We start from the raw sequence: 16,550 nt of genomic DNA on the forward strand, positions 1-16,550 counted from the left end.
TGCATGGGAGAGGGATGGGAAAGTGCTACTATATTCGAATTTTTGACTTGCTATCTTTTTGCTTTGATTGAAAGACCTTGGAGCTTAAAATATTGCAGCCATATTAAAATTTTATCAGACTTATATATTATTAAAAAGTGATAACTTACAATAATTTATTCTGTCCTGAAATTTTATTTAAACTTGACAGAAATCTTAATTAGCCCTTGCATCTCTTTAGTCATGGTACAACTGACTATGTTAATCCTCATTTTATATCATTTCTTTACTTTTATTCCAAAGCTTATTAGATTCATACTTTTTGGGAGAGGAACAAACGACAAGTGTGATCATATTCTAAGATAGTTAGATATTATGAACTTGAGTGTTTTATGAGCTATACCACAAGGGTGGAGCCCGTGTGGCTTTCTATCTAATGTCAGGGACTCTAGCTATATCCCATAACACACTCAATGCAAGTTCATTATCTTACTTACTTAGTCTTATTATCTAGTACATGCATGCACAACTTGTAAAAGACAGAATCTATTTGAATTAATTTGAGATTTTACCCGCAGGCTGGTCTGCACAATATATAGGACACTGGGTAACCTTGAAGGAACATTGTAACAATTTCCAACTCTGTAAAATCCCTATGCCCATCCCACAATCAACCAATTAAGAAAAAATAGGAAGAATAAAATCCATATTATTAACTAAAAACAGTGAAAAGTTCAAAAATCATCCCAAAGAATTGTTTTTATCCATTTTGATTTTTGAGTCCCAGTCTTCCCATACCATACATTTTCGAATAATTTATCAGGAAAAAAGGAATTAAAAGGGAAAAAAGTCGGAAAAGAAAAGGTTTCCAAATTATGTTTTTTTTAAAGTAAAGTAATTGGGAAATAAAGGTTTAAAGTAAAGGGAATACAGGGTAAAGAAGAAAAAATAATGATGAAAGAAAAAAATACATATACTGAAAGCTGGGTTCCCACCAGGGTAGGCTTACGACATTGGATGTTCAACTTTAACCACAAGCTTTGTTGTCATTTTATATGATTTTTTGATTGGTTTCGATTGAAATTCCCAATATATGAAAAAACATCACTTTACAAAAACTGAATTACATCATTTCAATACCTAATATAATATCAGCAATCAAAAATTTCAATAGAAAAAAATCAAAAAATAATAATTGTATTTTTCTTTCGTTTTTTTCTTCACTCTTAAAAAAAGGGCACGAACCTGTCTTGAGAAAGGTATGTAGGCTATCAAATCAAATATTTGAAAACATTTCAATAATTCAAATAAAATTAAAATATTCCGATCCGATCCGATCCAATCCGATCCAGAACCAATCCGATCCAGCTTTTATACCTGCCTAGGGAGAGCCTTCATAACGAGCAGTTAATGTATGGAGCATCATTTTGCATGCAACCAATCAATCTTCTGTCTACATGACAATGAATGCTCCTTTAGCTGATGTATTTATAAAAATCAATGAATCCCAATAGTTTAGATAGAACAACAATAGAATACAATACTAACACATGTATGCTTTAATTTTTTAATTAGTTTTCAAATTTTAAATATAGAAAAAAGGCCATATCATTGTGGTGATAGAATTGTAAATAAAGAGAAGCTTGTCCTGCCTAAAGAGACAATAAAGAATGACAATAAAGAAGATGACAAGGGGTATGTTATCTTTAAAATCTCTAGGAAAATACTCTACTCCTGATGCAAGTCATATCTTTCAATACTTGATAATTATCTAAGTAAACCAACTAAAAGTTGGCTTTGGATAATGCTCAAGCATTGTTATAGTGGTTGAAAAATATAATGTGTGTACTAACTTCAACAGACATTGAACGCATGGGTTGCGTGAGCAACATATAAATTTAATTGCACATAATGATGCTATTTATATATTATATATATATATATATGCATAATTAAAAATATGGATATATGTATATATGATTTATAACATAGCCATGATATAATAAGGGGCACTCTGATTAGTTAATAATTAGCCTACGCAAACAGAAATCCAAAAACCGATGGTGCATGCTGACATTAATAGTAGAGTAGTAGGGCATGCTATACTATGTAATGCATGTTTCATTAGAAAAAATATTTGAATTTTTCTTGGTTGTGTAGTTCCAGAAATCATCCATACCCACCCCACAGAGGAATTTGGAATTTCCGAAGAGTAGGGGGGTCAGAGAAAGAACAAAAATTCCAGAGTTTGCATGGAAGAAAATTGAAATTTCTGGGGGGGGGGGGGGGGGGGTAGAGAGGTGTCTTTAAAAAATTCCTCCGTGAGGGGGGTATGCATACATATGTATAAGGGAGCATTCACAAAAACATGTTAGCGGGGGGGGACTGATGAGAAAGTGGGGGGTCCCCCAAAAAAATGAAGATATAAAAGGGGGGTACTGGAAAAAAAAGAAAGCTCTGAAGGGGAGTAGCTGAAATTAAAAAGATAAACCTGCAGGCCACGGAATAACATGTTCAATTATATTTCAACAATATTATGAAAACTTGTTGATGGTGGAACATTGACCTGGGAATATTACCCAACTATTGATGGCTTCACAGATGAAGAAATTAAGAAACTTTCAGTAGAAGTGCACACTAGAAACAAAGAGATTAGAATGCAAAAGGATGCATGGAGTGGCAGAGGAAATTGCTGAAAGAATTGATGGTGCACCTTTTTTGGGAGAGTTTATTGATTCAAAGTTGACCCCATCATTTGAAAATTCTCATTTTTTCAACCTGATTTACATAAGGGAGTACCAACATGCAACAGCTAACAACAAGCCTTCTGTTCCTGGTTATACCACTATATGCAGAAACTTGAGGTCTTTATGCAGAGGCATGCACGTTCAGTTAGGTGAATTGTATTTTGGAGTATATTCAAGATTCATGTGATCCAGCTACAAAATGTGAATATTGCCAAATAAATTACACAATTGCAAGCACCTATAAAGGAGTGTATTCCACGTCATTTCCCAGATAAGGCAAAAGAAGGTCATTACTTAGATGTTTTCATTACGCCAACCGCAACTGAAGATGGATCACCTCAAGAAATTGATGACTTCTTACCAAGAGCAAGAGTCAAGAAATGTTTTGCTTCAGGTTACTTACAGAGTTCTGACAAACAAACATTTACAGACCTCAGTAAAGAATTGTGTGTCCCTGTACATTTATTACAAGATTCCGTGAAACACTACGAGGAGCAAATTTTGAGGTAGATGAGGGCTTGTAAGAGAAAGCAAAACAAGGAAGATCGGAAAGCTAAACTGTACGATGACTATGACTGGCCTTATCACATTAAATCAGGGGATTTGGAAGCTAAGAGTCAAATAACTCAAAAAATACAACTTTCATGCAAATACCTCTCCAAAGATGGAAAATTAAAATGCATAAGGCATCATTACTATGCAAGAAGACAAGAAGACAAGAAGACAAGAAGACAAGAAGACAAGAAGACAAGAAGACAAGAAGACAAGAAGACAAGAAGACAAGAAGACAAGAAGACAAGAAGACAAGAAGACAAGAAGAAGAAAGTGTTAATCCCCTTAGCAGTAGTGCTAGTGAAGAAGAGTGGACTACAGATGGCAGTGAAAATTAAAGTAATGTTGGTGAAGATATGGAAGTGAAGAGGAAGAGGGTGATGAAGTCATTGAAGAAGATAGTGTAACAGCTACAAGATCGGGAAGAAGGACTGTGAGAAGATTCGAGACTGGCTGGCTGTACTAATGATTGTGTAGAGCCTGTAGTCAGGCTAACAACTGATTGTGGTAAAGTAAGAAATTAGAAATTAAATGTCCTCATAAGGGACGGATGTTTTTCATATGACTAGTGTTCAATTGAAATTTTTCTATAGATATATATATGCACTGACAGCTAAGTTATGGACTTCGCTTTCGAATCATATGAGAAGCACTCTACTATAATATACTAAATAATTATTTTAATTGATAAAGAGTGAATTTGAGGTCTAGAAATGCCCGTGGGGGCTACTCCCCTATATTTGATATTTGCTATACAGATATGTGCTGCCCTATAGGTTATGGTTTTTCGGCTTTTGGGTCTGGGGTAGGGTATTATTTTTTGACATTTTGTCTGGGATAGGGTAGCATTTTTGTCTGGGATATGGTTAAGGATTTGGTCATTTTTGTGAATAGACTAAGCTTTCTGCTGGCACAAAAACAATAAAAACGTTAGTAAATATTGATTGCGATCTATTGACTAACCAGGTATAGTGTGGGAGGGGTGTTCAACTCTTAGTTTTAGTCTGGGGTAGGGTATGTAAAATCAAAATTTTAGGTCTGGGATAGGGTCAGAGTTTTGAGGTCCTGGCGGCACACCCCTACCCAAGTTGGGATGGTAGTACCCCCCTGTGTAGAAATGCCAGGTTTGGGGGATAGGGGGGTGTCTCAAATTATTAAGTTTCTATAGGGGAGGGGGGTGCCTGAAATTTTTATAATGGAACAAGGGGGGTCCTGCAAATTGTTTTCACAAAGGATAATTTCTCATCTCCCCCCCCCCCCCCCCCCCAAACGAGTTTTTGTGAATGCTTCCTAATATGTATATACAGCAATATGCATAAATTATGATCCTTTGTATATACACAAAAGTGTATCAAAAGTATATTAGAAATTATGGGATACCATCTCTGATATTTTTTTCAGAAAGCCCTAGTGATGGACAACTCAAAAAAAATATCAGTCCATCATGTCCCATAATTTTTGATATACTTTTGATATAGTTGAATTAATATGCACAAAAGGGTCAATGTTTATGCAAACCTCAGTTTATGTATTTATTTATTTATCTTCAGACGCAACAGTATTTGTTTTAAATATTGTTTTTAAGATCTTTTCTTCAGCCTTGTATTAAAGACTGCCCATACAAATCCACAACTGGGGGAAGTAGATCTCCCATTAGTAACGACTAATGGGAAATCAAGATCTGAAGAGCTGGAGGTAGAGAAATTTTCTAATCTGTATCTACACCTACTTGCAAAAACGTTGTCATACGATATTAGAACATTAATAATTTAGCGAGAAAGGAATAGATTAAAAGACAAAAGAAAAAGTTCAGCTTCAGTGATCTTCTTTTGTTTTTTAATATAATTCCTATCCCACTAAATCACTAATGTTCTATTTTCGTATGTCAACGTTCTTGCAAATAGGTGTATTTCTATTCTATTAACATTCTTTATTTAATTACACTCAGTTATCTTTGTTGATATTGTGTCCGACCCCACAATAATAATTACAAGCCCACCAAAAAAACCTAAGTTTACTTACAATATTTTGTGTGTACACTGTGTACACTGCATGTATAAAAAAATCAATGTAACTATTCACTACTGGCTGAGAACCTGCGAAAATCCTGTGAAGAACTTGTGAAAACACAGGTAACATCAAAATGACCTGTGAAAAAACCTGTGAATTCTATTCCGTCACCGCACTGAGGGCTCACCTGAGATAGCATTGCGCCTGCATGAAGTCAGTGTATTGCCGCCTTCACAAGCGATCAGTTAGGAGTTTTTTGAGGGGGAATAATTTGCCTCTCAAATGCCCGATAACAGTACAAAAATCGACCCTAATGACCAAAAGCGGAGCAAAGAGGTTTCTACGAAGAAAAGGAAGCAGAGAATTGAAGAGGACTCCCCGGTTAAAGAGCATATCGAAGTCCAGGTAGTGGAGAAGGAAAATGGCGCCAAAATTGGTGTCAATACAAATCCTGTTGACAACTCAGAAAAACAGCTCCTCTCAGATGTAATGCATGAAGGGTTTGCTCAGCTTTCCACGAAAATGGCTAATGCCATTTCGGAGGCTTTTCAGACACTGAGAGGAGAGCTAGAAGTCGTCTACGATGATAATGAGGAGGAACCCCCCGCGAAGAAGCGCTGTGAAAAGGTCAGCGACGATACTAGTATGGACGTTGATACGTCTTTGGGTAATTTAATCGGTAGATCCACCAAAAACAAACCAGCCTCTAATGAGGAAAAGAGTGAAGTGCTTAATAGCCTCAAACAAGAACTTCAGAAAGAGGAAACAGGTCCTGATGTGGACACTGAACTCGCGAGCATAATAAACTCTCTGATTAAAGACGGGCTGACAGAGGAAAAACTCCAGGAAAAAATGAACAAGTACTATCGCCCAGCTAACTGTCAACACTTGGCCAAAGTAAGAGTAAATCAGGCAGTCTGGGATAATTTGAGCCCAACTGTCACTCTCAAGACGTAAAATTGCAGAAAGTGCAAACGTCTCTATTCAAATTCATGTGCACCTTGACAACCATGATAGATAAACTGCTCACCAAGCTGTCTTCAATTCCCTCGGGAAACGAATTACTCCAAGGAGCTACTGATGTCTTTGCTCTCGTTGCCAATGCAAATATAGAGCTTAATCAGAGGCGAAGAGAACAAATTAAGCCCGACCTACACAATGATTATAAACATCTCTGTTCAGCAAATTTAGCTCTCAATATAACCGACCAGCTATTTGGAGATGATTTAGCGAAGGAGGTCAAAGACCTGACCGAAGTGAATCGTGTTGGTAAGAAAGTTACAACCACTACTGCAGGCTCCTCTACCTCTACGAGGCCACGTTATTACTCCAGAGACTCCAAAAACTACAACAACTACGGTTCGAGGGGACATGGAGGTCGAAATAGGAGGTCTTTTTTAGGCTGGCGAAACGGCGAGCGACAGCTGTACAACCAAAACCAGAAGAGATTCAGACAGGACAAATCGAAATAAAGATTGATGGTCCTCAATCTGTTAATACTTGAACCAACACAGGTTTTGATATTTCTGGGATTTATCCTTAACTCTGTGACAATGACAGTGAGTTTAACCCCTGAAAAGATAATCAACATTGAGAATAAGTGCCTCAGATTGCGTAGAAGTGAGAACATCACTATTCAAGAGCTAGCAGTAGTTATTTGTCTGTTGGTATCTAGTTTTCCTGGGGTTTTGCATGGCCCTCTTTTTTATAGAAACCTTGAATCTGATAAGACTAAAGCCCTTAAGGAGAACAATGGAAATTACCTGTGTCATTTAAAGTTATCAGATGAAAGTAAGCTAGAACTACAGTGGTGGTGTGACAACATAAAAAATGTGGATTACCCCATTTGTATACCTAATTCTGAGTGTAACAACATCATGTACACTGATGCATCCAACTTAGGGTGGGGTGCAGTAATGGGTTCTAACAGAACAGGAGGCAGGTGGAATGAGAGTGAGTCAAACAAACACATTAATTGCCTCGAGTTAACAGCTGTACTCTATGGTTTGAAATCTTTTTGTAGTAATCTACACTCAACACATGCATATTCTCATTTATTCTGATAATACCACTACTGTTAACTATATAAACGCAATGGGGGGGACACACTCCATGGATTGTAATGGTGTTACAAAAGCCATTTGGCTGTTTTGCATGGAAAGGCAAATTTGGTTGTCATGTGCCCATATTCCAGGGAAAGACAATATACATGCAGACAAAGAGTCTAGAGTATTTAATGATAACAAGGAGTGGATGCTGTCCCCAAACATTTTTCAACAAATAACCAAAATATGGGGAGAGCCTTCTAGTGATTTATTTGCGTCAAGACTAAACAAGCAAGTTCCTTGTTTTGTGTCTTGGAAACCTGATCCAGAGGCAACTTTTGTGGATGCTTTCTCAATAAGTTGGAATAACCAATTTTTCTATGATTTCCCTCCATTTAGTTAAATATCTCGTTGCCTGCAGAAGATACAGATGGAGGAGTCCGAAGGCATTCTAATAGTTCCCATGTGGGCAACCCAACCATGGTATTCTCAGCTGTTACACATGTTAACAGCTGTACCAAGGACTCTACCAAACCAAGTAAAAACTCTACAAATGCTAGGAAAGAAGGACATAACACACCCACTTATCACGAAAATGATACTGATGGCCTGCAGACTAACAGGAGATCCCTTGAAACACAGGGCATTTCTAAAAGAGCTGGAGACATCATACTGCAGTCCTGGAGGAAAGGGACCAAAAAACAGTATGACTCCTATATCAAGAGGTGGAACAACTATTGTCATAGGAAACAGATTGACTTCGTTAATCCCTCTATTGCCCAAGCATTAGACTTTTTAGTTGAGTTATATGAACAGGGCATTGGTCACAGCAGTATAAATACAGCAAAGTCAGCTCTCTCTTGTATTCTGAATCCTGTTAATGGTATTCCCTTTGGTACTCATCCTACTGTTACACGTTTCCTTATAGGAGTATTTGAATCCAGGCCAACAGCAACAAGATACACAGAAACATGGGATGTAGGAAAGGTACTGCGCTACCTTAAGACAATACCCAGTGACTCAGAAAAGACAACACTAAAGGATTTGACTTTAAAAACAGTTATGTTAATGGCTCTCGTATCGGCTCAAAGAGGACAAACTATTCATATGTTCAGTATTGGAGATATGATAACCACAGAGACATCAGTTACTTTCATAATTTCTACCCCTATTAAGCAAACTAAGCCAGGGAGTAAGCCATTATCTGTCAAGTTTAATTCATACCCACTTGACTCTAATCTTTGCGTTGTCACTACCTTGAGGAATTATCTAGCACACACAGAGTCATTGCGTGGAGACCACAAGCAACTTTTTATCAGTTATTTGAAACCATTCCACCCAGTATCCAGAAGCACGATCAGTCGATGGATTAAAGTAGTCATGAACAGTTCGGGAATTAATACAGATACATTTAAACCACATAGTACAAGATCAGCGGCTACCTCTAAAGCTACTGCATGTTCTGTGCCATTAGATCAGATATTTGTCCACAGCCGGGTGGAGTTCAGAAAACACATTTGCTAAGTTTTATGATAAACCAATTCAGGGAGATGTAGACAACAGTTTTGCTAATAAGATTTTGACATCAGTTAGTCAATAATCCATGTTGTTTATTAACATGTTGTGTTCATGTGTGCATTGGGCTTTGAAGTCTCACGTGAGCCCTCAGTGCGGTGACAGAATAGAATTCAAAAATTAAACGAGACTTACCTGTAAGTTGAAGTTTGATTGGAATTCTATCTGTCACCAGGCGCTGAGGGATTACGTGCCCGTCCTTATGTCCCATCCCATGTAATAATAATTACTGACAGTAGTTTTCCACTGCACACATGGTAAGTCCTTTAAAAACTGACTTCGCGCAGGCGCAATGCTATCTCGCGTAATCCCACAGCGCCTGGTGACAGATAGAATTCCAATCAAACTTCAACTTACAGGTAAGTCTCGTTTAATTTTTGAATTTTACACAGCTGATTTCATGTCCATTCTTGGAAAAATCTTAATTTTTGAAACTTGTGAACATTTTAAACCTGTGTGGGAAAAACCTGTGAATTTTATTTTCTGTGGAGAAACCTGTGAAAAACCTGTAAAAACAGCTGAAAGTGCCTTTATATAATTCTAATTTTCCTCAAAGTATTTTGAAGGCATATGATCATACTTATGACACTTAAATCAACAGCTACAGTAAATTTAACTTGACATTATAAAAGTTTCTTAATAAAAAATTCTAAAAAGATATCGCATAGGATCCACGATCCTTCTTACAATCCTACTTAAGGATAACAGTAGTGTTTTCCACAGAGTGGCTATTCATCAGCTGAATTCCAATTGGAAGGTTTTCATTCTTTTCCAAGCCTGTGAAATTTTCCACAAAATATTTTTCACAGGCTAATGTTTAACAGGTTTTTCACTGGATTTGGAACCAAAACCTGTGAAATTTATTCATAGGTTTTTCACAGGATTGGAACCTGTGAAAGTGTTCCTTTTTACAGCTGGTCTAATTCTTTGTAAAACCTGTTAAATTGTGTGAAAATCATGTGAAATGCAAAAAATTAGCTCATGATTTTCACAGGTTTTTCACAGGATTTTCACATGTTCTCAGCCAGAAGTGTGAAGACCCTCAAAGATAATGATGATGATGATGATGATGTTGCATGCAGCCTAATTATCATGCTCAACCTCATCCAATAATTAATTGCTCAATGTAAACACATTGATGGATTAAATACTGATGAAAGAAGTCAATCATGATGACAATGTAAAACCTTTGCTTTCATACATATGATTGTGAGGGGACCTACATACTTCAGCCAATCCAGAATCATCTTCATCTTGATTCATCTTATACATTCAACTCCCTTGTGTTTACATCCAAGCATATTGCACCTACGGTAATAATAAAAAGACAATTCATATATAATCAACTATAAACCAACCCTATAAGCAACCCACTAAAGAATCATGGGTTTGATGTGTCTCAAAACATTTCATATATCTAAAAGCAATGTACACTTGCTTATACATGTATCAAATACATGTCTTTTTCTATTTAAAAAAATCATCTGTTTACATCTATAGTGATTAAGACTAGCAAAACGACGACGATTAAATATCAAAATATCATAACTAAAAAACTCTTTGTGCTTTTGGTACAAAGAAAAACACACGTATAATCATGGATTGTACGAATATTTATGTATACATATAATTTTACTGAACAAGTAATTGAATAAGTCATTGAGTTAAGAGTAGTCAGAAAATATGGTCCCTTGAAACAGAATATCCAGCTTATCTGAAGGGGTAAATGTTAGCCAATCAGCTAATAAATCAAGAAAACTTGCCAACCTGAGATGTCAATTTTCCTCCTTAAATTATGGATTTTTAGGCCACCAAATTAAAAAACATTGCAACAATTTAATAAATGAATTACATTGCATAAAAAATATAATGATTTTTGTATCTTTATTGCAATGCATGGCAGGCATGTTTTTATGTGTCACTCTGGTCAATTTTTACGTTTGATCATGATACCTCACTTTTCCAGTGATCCATGCATTTCTACCTCATCATTTAATAAGTAACTAAGTAATAAGTAAACAAGGCTTATTAAAATGTGAAATGTAGCTGTATATACATACATACATATATATATATATATATATATATACAGCGATATGCAGAAATTCTGATCCAACCAAGTATATAGCAATAACTATATCAGGTGCATTATGGGTAATACACCCGCGGGATTCCAAGCTAAAGTACCAATCGGGCCTGATTCTGGGCGATAAAACGGTCCGACAAATACTTACAAAAATATGCGATCGCCTTTCCGGTAAAGATTCCCGATAACAAAAGAATTCTGGCCTGATTAAAGTCTTAACACAGCCAGACAAATGTTTCGCTACTTCTGATGAACGAGAATTTTTTGATGTATGGCTCAGTATCGCTCTATTCATGGTAATTAAAATGTATTATGGCCTGACTTGCGCCAGATTCACGCTACTGTCAGCCTCATATTTTCGTACGGGTTTATTCTCTTGATATAAAGCCTATTATTATTATTATTATTAAACACAGAAGAAATGCCTCACATGTAAAGAAGTATTGGACCATGACAGACAGGAGAGCACAGCACAACGATGATGAGGAAGATGACATAACTGTTTCAAACACACAAGGTCAAAATAATCGTCATCAACATCAGCCAGTCAGCACCAATCAACAACTATCTTCACAACCTGCACAAGGAAATATCAATTTCCCTTGAAGATTTACAAGGTCAAGATCACAACCAGTATATTTACAAGATTATATGCATAGCAACTAGCAACAGAAAAGTTAAACATTTTCAATATTAGAAACATTTTATATCTATAACATTGTTATTGTTATTAGGCTAGTAAAACCTTTCTAAACAAAGGGAGGAATGTTGTTTTGTAATAATTCACTTATTAGTTATTTGATTACATCATAATAGTCACATGTGTATATAATTATATAAGGACACTCAACTAAGAATACAGTTACCGACTCATGTTTAATGTATTATTATAGTTGGCACAAGTCAATTGAGAATATAAAATCCAGGAATTTAACGAGATACAAAAAAAAGCACACACAGAGAAAAACTCGACATTTTATAAAGCTTTCTAGTTCCAGGAAGACTATTGGGCCGGTTTGAAGTGAAGTTATTATCAACTTTTTACTTAACAGCAAAAAGGAATTTCTGAAATATTTGGTAAAATAAGTTCATTTTTTAGATTGAAAACTCCAAAATAAAAGACTTTGATGAATAAAGTGTTAAGCGACCAAAAAAAGATTTTCAAAACTATAATTACACACCTAGATATTAATAAATGGTAAATTTTCAATTTCATATGTATTTCTTGTTTGTTTTTATTCAAGTTTTATAGGATTAAATCTAGAGAAATGGTAATAAGCTTTATTATTGAAAAGATTTGGTTTTTTAGAACTATGAGTCTGTCATTATTTCAAAACTTGTGCCCAAAAAAACTTGTGATTCTTTGTCAATTATATATACTTAGGTTATTACATAACCTGGCCAGGTTTAAAGAAATTCCTTGGCGCTGAAATACCGCTACAGATTGGCAATATTGCGGTATGACATTTGGATATATATGTTAAATTGCGGTTACTTTTTAAAAACTATGGCTTTCAAGCATGTTTAGTCAAAGACTATTTTTTAGTTCACAACTTTAAAAGATTATCACAATGATGAATTTAGGTGAGCTTTCTGTAGCGGTATTTCAGCGCCAAGGAATGGAATTTCTTTAAACTTGGCCAGGTTATGTGTTATGTTTATCTAAAAGGACCCCAAATTTTTCATTGAAATAAAACGAGCTTTTGTGAAAACAGTGCTGCTTAAACGCTTAATTACATCGGATTATTAACAATACAATCAGAATATACCATATTATAACTAAATGATTGTTTTAGATGTTGGTGAAATTTCATGGCAATTGCTTAAAGGGCGCAAAAGTTATGAGTCCAAAATTGACATCAGTGATTCGGCCATTTGGAAATGCCGAGCCACCTTATATATATAATTAAACCTTAGTAAATTGTTTCTTCAACAAGCCTATAGTTACTATACTTAAGGTACCAGAAGACCTTCACAACCGATGTTCACTAAAAACGTCATATCGCACTAGCTATTCTTCTAATGGATACGAAAGCATATACAGTCAATGTCATTATTAAACGTTGTCCTCCGAAAAAAGACATAAACACATTTACACATTTGGACTTAAAGAAATACCGCGTGTTTCATCTGACGTTCTGGCATAAAACAAACGTGAAATACCATTCTCCATCTTAAATCTGCACTAAATGTTCAGGGCATTCTGGATTTCAGATTCACCAATATTGAATTTTACATTTAAAGTTAAGGCTGATGCACACAAGGCAAAGAATACATTATGAAACACGTAATATTTCTTTTAGTCTATAAATGTCTAAATGTGTAAAATGTCTAAATGTCTTTATTCAGTGGACAACGTTAATGACATTGACTGTCTTTTCTTAATGTTAAATAAACACAGATTTCAACCATGAGAATAATTTTTTGAACAATCTTATCAGTTTTTCAAGAGTTCGAGTTTTATAATTTCCTACTGCTCTTTTTCAAAAAAGTTCCTGGAAGACGGAAATTTTTTTGACTAGGAAATCTAGTTGACATCACCATATATATATAAAGAGCACAGTTTAATCTCCACTATCCTTAACTCCTTATATATTATATGCTTCTCTCTTTCCTCCAAACCTTCGTACTTCATACACTCATCAGTATGTATCCCATAACAATTTTGTTTGCACACTAAAATGCTTTCACTTTCTTACTTCCCCTATCACTGCTTGAGTCCAAATACCTGTGCTCTGAATAGTTTTCTCAGATTTTTCTGTGATCCTTTACTTGAAATTGGAATAATTACAAACTTTCAGAACAAGGAATTATAAATTAATTAAGTTTTGGAAAAGCAAGAATCAGTGTGAATTCATCTTTTATTGGGACTGTTAAGATCCTGCTCTTATGAGTAAACTGATGGTGACGACGTTTTGAAATTTATTGATGCCCCCTCACAATTTCTTCCACATTGAGAGGAATTTTCGATAGCAATGATATAATAAAATTTCAAAAAAGATTAATTAATTTACAATAGAACACATTCAGTAACTTATATTGACATATAGTTCTATGCACAGGCTTATTCCTGCCAAATGAGCATTTGCACACCTTATTTAGTAAAACCAACCAGCTTTGCATTGAAATGTGTCGGTTTAATGTACAGAACCTTTGCAAAGATGTGCATACATTAAGTGTGGATTGTGCTGTAAGTGTGCTTAAAAAATCTAATTATCATCACATATATATAAATATTGATCATAATTATAATATATAAATACCACTATTGTCATCATTTAGCCTCCAAAACACAGGGCATAGCCTAGGGAGTCCACAACATATTTTGATGGCTATATAGGTGATGAACAAAGTGGTAGAAAAGAGGACACACCATGAAAAGCTGGTGGTTCAAATTGTTTTTTTACCTAGTAAAAAAATGACAATTTTATTACAAAAAAACAAGGTGAAAATTTTGAAAGCAAAAATATATATCCAAGCATGTGCATGATTTGCTGGCAATTACTTTATTATTGGTATGTCCTCCTATTTCCCCTGGCTCTAGCATTATCAGATAGTGAGAAAATTCAAGATCATGGTAAAAATTCTGTGCTCATTGCATCAAGCATCATAAAAGAGAGCACAGAATTTTACCCCTGGGTTCCTGAAGATGGTATTTATGCATTAGCCATGAAATCGGCAATGATACTTTCTGTATGCAGTAGACAGCCTATTACTACACAATTTTACATACATACTGCGAATTTTAGACACTTTAGTTCACTGTTTTTAAGTTATTGTACATGTAGGCAAGATAAAAAGTCCAACTATTGACTGATATTTACTGGCCTCTGGAAAGCAAAAGCTGGAAATTGAAAGATTATTAAAGTGCCTATCACCCTTAGCTTTCTGACAATTAATATTCACAGTATTGATTCTACATGGGGTAAGAGCTAGATGTGGAATAACCCGAAAATATTTCATAGTTTGAGTACGCCTTCTTGAAATTATAAAGGTTTTTCCATGCTATATGCTAATGTTGTGACGTATGAGGAATAATTATAAAATATATATACAAAACATTACTGGCACACATAAATAAAATTTAAAATGCGTCATTGTTTTTCCCATTGCTCTAATCGAAATTATTCCAAGTTAGTTTTCACATAGAAGCCGGTGTTTCGAATTATGAGGAACAACAAATAACCATATAAATGCCTCCTCATACGTCACAACATTAGCATATGGCATGGAAAAACCTTTCACTTCAAGAAGCCGCACTCAAACTATAAAATATTTTCGGGTCATTCCACATCTTACCCCATTTAGAATCAACGCTGAGAGTATTGTCAGAAGGGTATAGGCACTTTGATTTTGCACTTTTTCTTCCGTGATGAAAAGAGAAATATGTGGTATTGATGCAATATGCATGGTCAATTGGTAAAAATGATAATTGGTTTCCATTGAAATCAATTAACTAATAAAAACATTGATAGCCAAAAACTGAGTTGATACTAATATTGATACTAATTGATAACTTAACCGCCAAAAATGGTTTGAGAGATTTATGTAAATAAATATAGCGATATTCACTGTTTACAAAAACATTGACATCAGGAATCTTTTTTCATTCAAATTTGCCAATCATTAAAACAAAAGATCTCTTTGTTTCAGTAGCCAATAAGCTCTGGCTGGCACATAATATCAATACTACTGATCTAAAAAATAGTATAAATATTAATAGTTTTAAGCGTGGCCTTTTTAAAAGGATATTTAATAAAGATTAGATTAGTATTTGTAGTTTTTATAGATTATCCTTATAGATTTCGAATAATTATATATTTTATGTATATAGTTTTAATGGATTGTAAATTATTTTATACTTTATTTCTGTTACATTGTGGCTGAAAAGCCGTGTCAAAGGGAGCTTCAATAAAGTTTGTATGTATGTATGTATGTATGTATGTATGTAATATATATGTAAGTGATCTCAGCGCAGACTTCGTTATATAAAGCCCGGGTATAAAGCCTAGCTACTTGACAACTTACCTTGTAAGATAGTTTCTTTTGTTATTGCGGTTTATAGCCTATCGTACATGCACAAGAAGATGTTACAGCAACCTATCGTATTCTTTTTAAAACGCCACTAAGATCGTCGATAAGAAAAATCCTTGCCATTGCGAACGAGAGCAAAGACGCCTATGGGTCCGGGTATGGATATATAATATATAATACCCATGGGAGATACGGTCAAGACAATGGTTAATCGAAGAATTATATCTATATAAGGATCTGAATAACTCTACAGAGAAAAATCTATGAAATCTACCTTGGAACCATACAAAATGGCCACCAAATTTTGCAATAATGATACGCATGCGCCAAACTATTAATATGAGTTACGAAAAAACCTAAATTCATTTTTTCAATCGTTTCCAAGAGAATGAAATAACAAACGACACGGCGCCCATGTTGGATGTTATAACAAAATAGACTAATGACTAATCTTTTATTAAATTCATCCAAGATGGCGGCTGTGAAAACCATCAGTACATTTACTGTAATCACAAATAAACA

The 16,550-nt window shown here is 35.0% G+C and overlaps 1 long non-coding RNA gene and 1 pseudogene across 1 annotated transcript; one reads left to right on the forward strand and one right to left on the reverse strand.

Annotated features, from left to right (window-relative positions):
• Nucleotides 1–1,532: 1,532 nt before the first annotated feature.
• LOC116288567 (uncharacterized) lies at nucleotides 1,533–16,317 on the reverse strand. The gene is made up of 3 exons (XR_004196203.2): nucleotides 16,023–16,317; nucleotides 10,136–10,216; nucleotides 1,533–1,631 (listed from the first exon to the last, which is right to left on the reverse strand). It is a non-coding gene; the product is annotated as an uncharacterized LOC116288567 (long non-coding RNA).
• Nucleotides 5,435–8,251, forward strand: LOC116288565 (uncharacterized; annotated as a pseudogene).
• Nucleotides 16,318–16,550: the final 233 nt, after the last annotated feature.

This window comes from Actinia tenebrosa, unplaced genomic scaffold, assembly GCF_029948245.1.
Source record: "Actinia tenebrosa isolate PJP-AT-01 unplaced genomic scaffold, QUT_ActTen_1.0 PGA_scaffold10__47_contigs__length_13832649, whole genome shotgun sequence".
In the NCBI taxonomy this organism is placed as follows: domain Eukaryota; kingdom Metazoa; phylum Cnidaria; class Anthozoa; order Actiniaria; family Actiniidae; genus Actinia; species Actinia tenebrosa.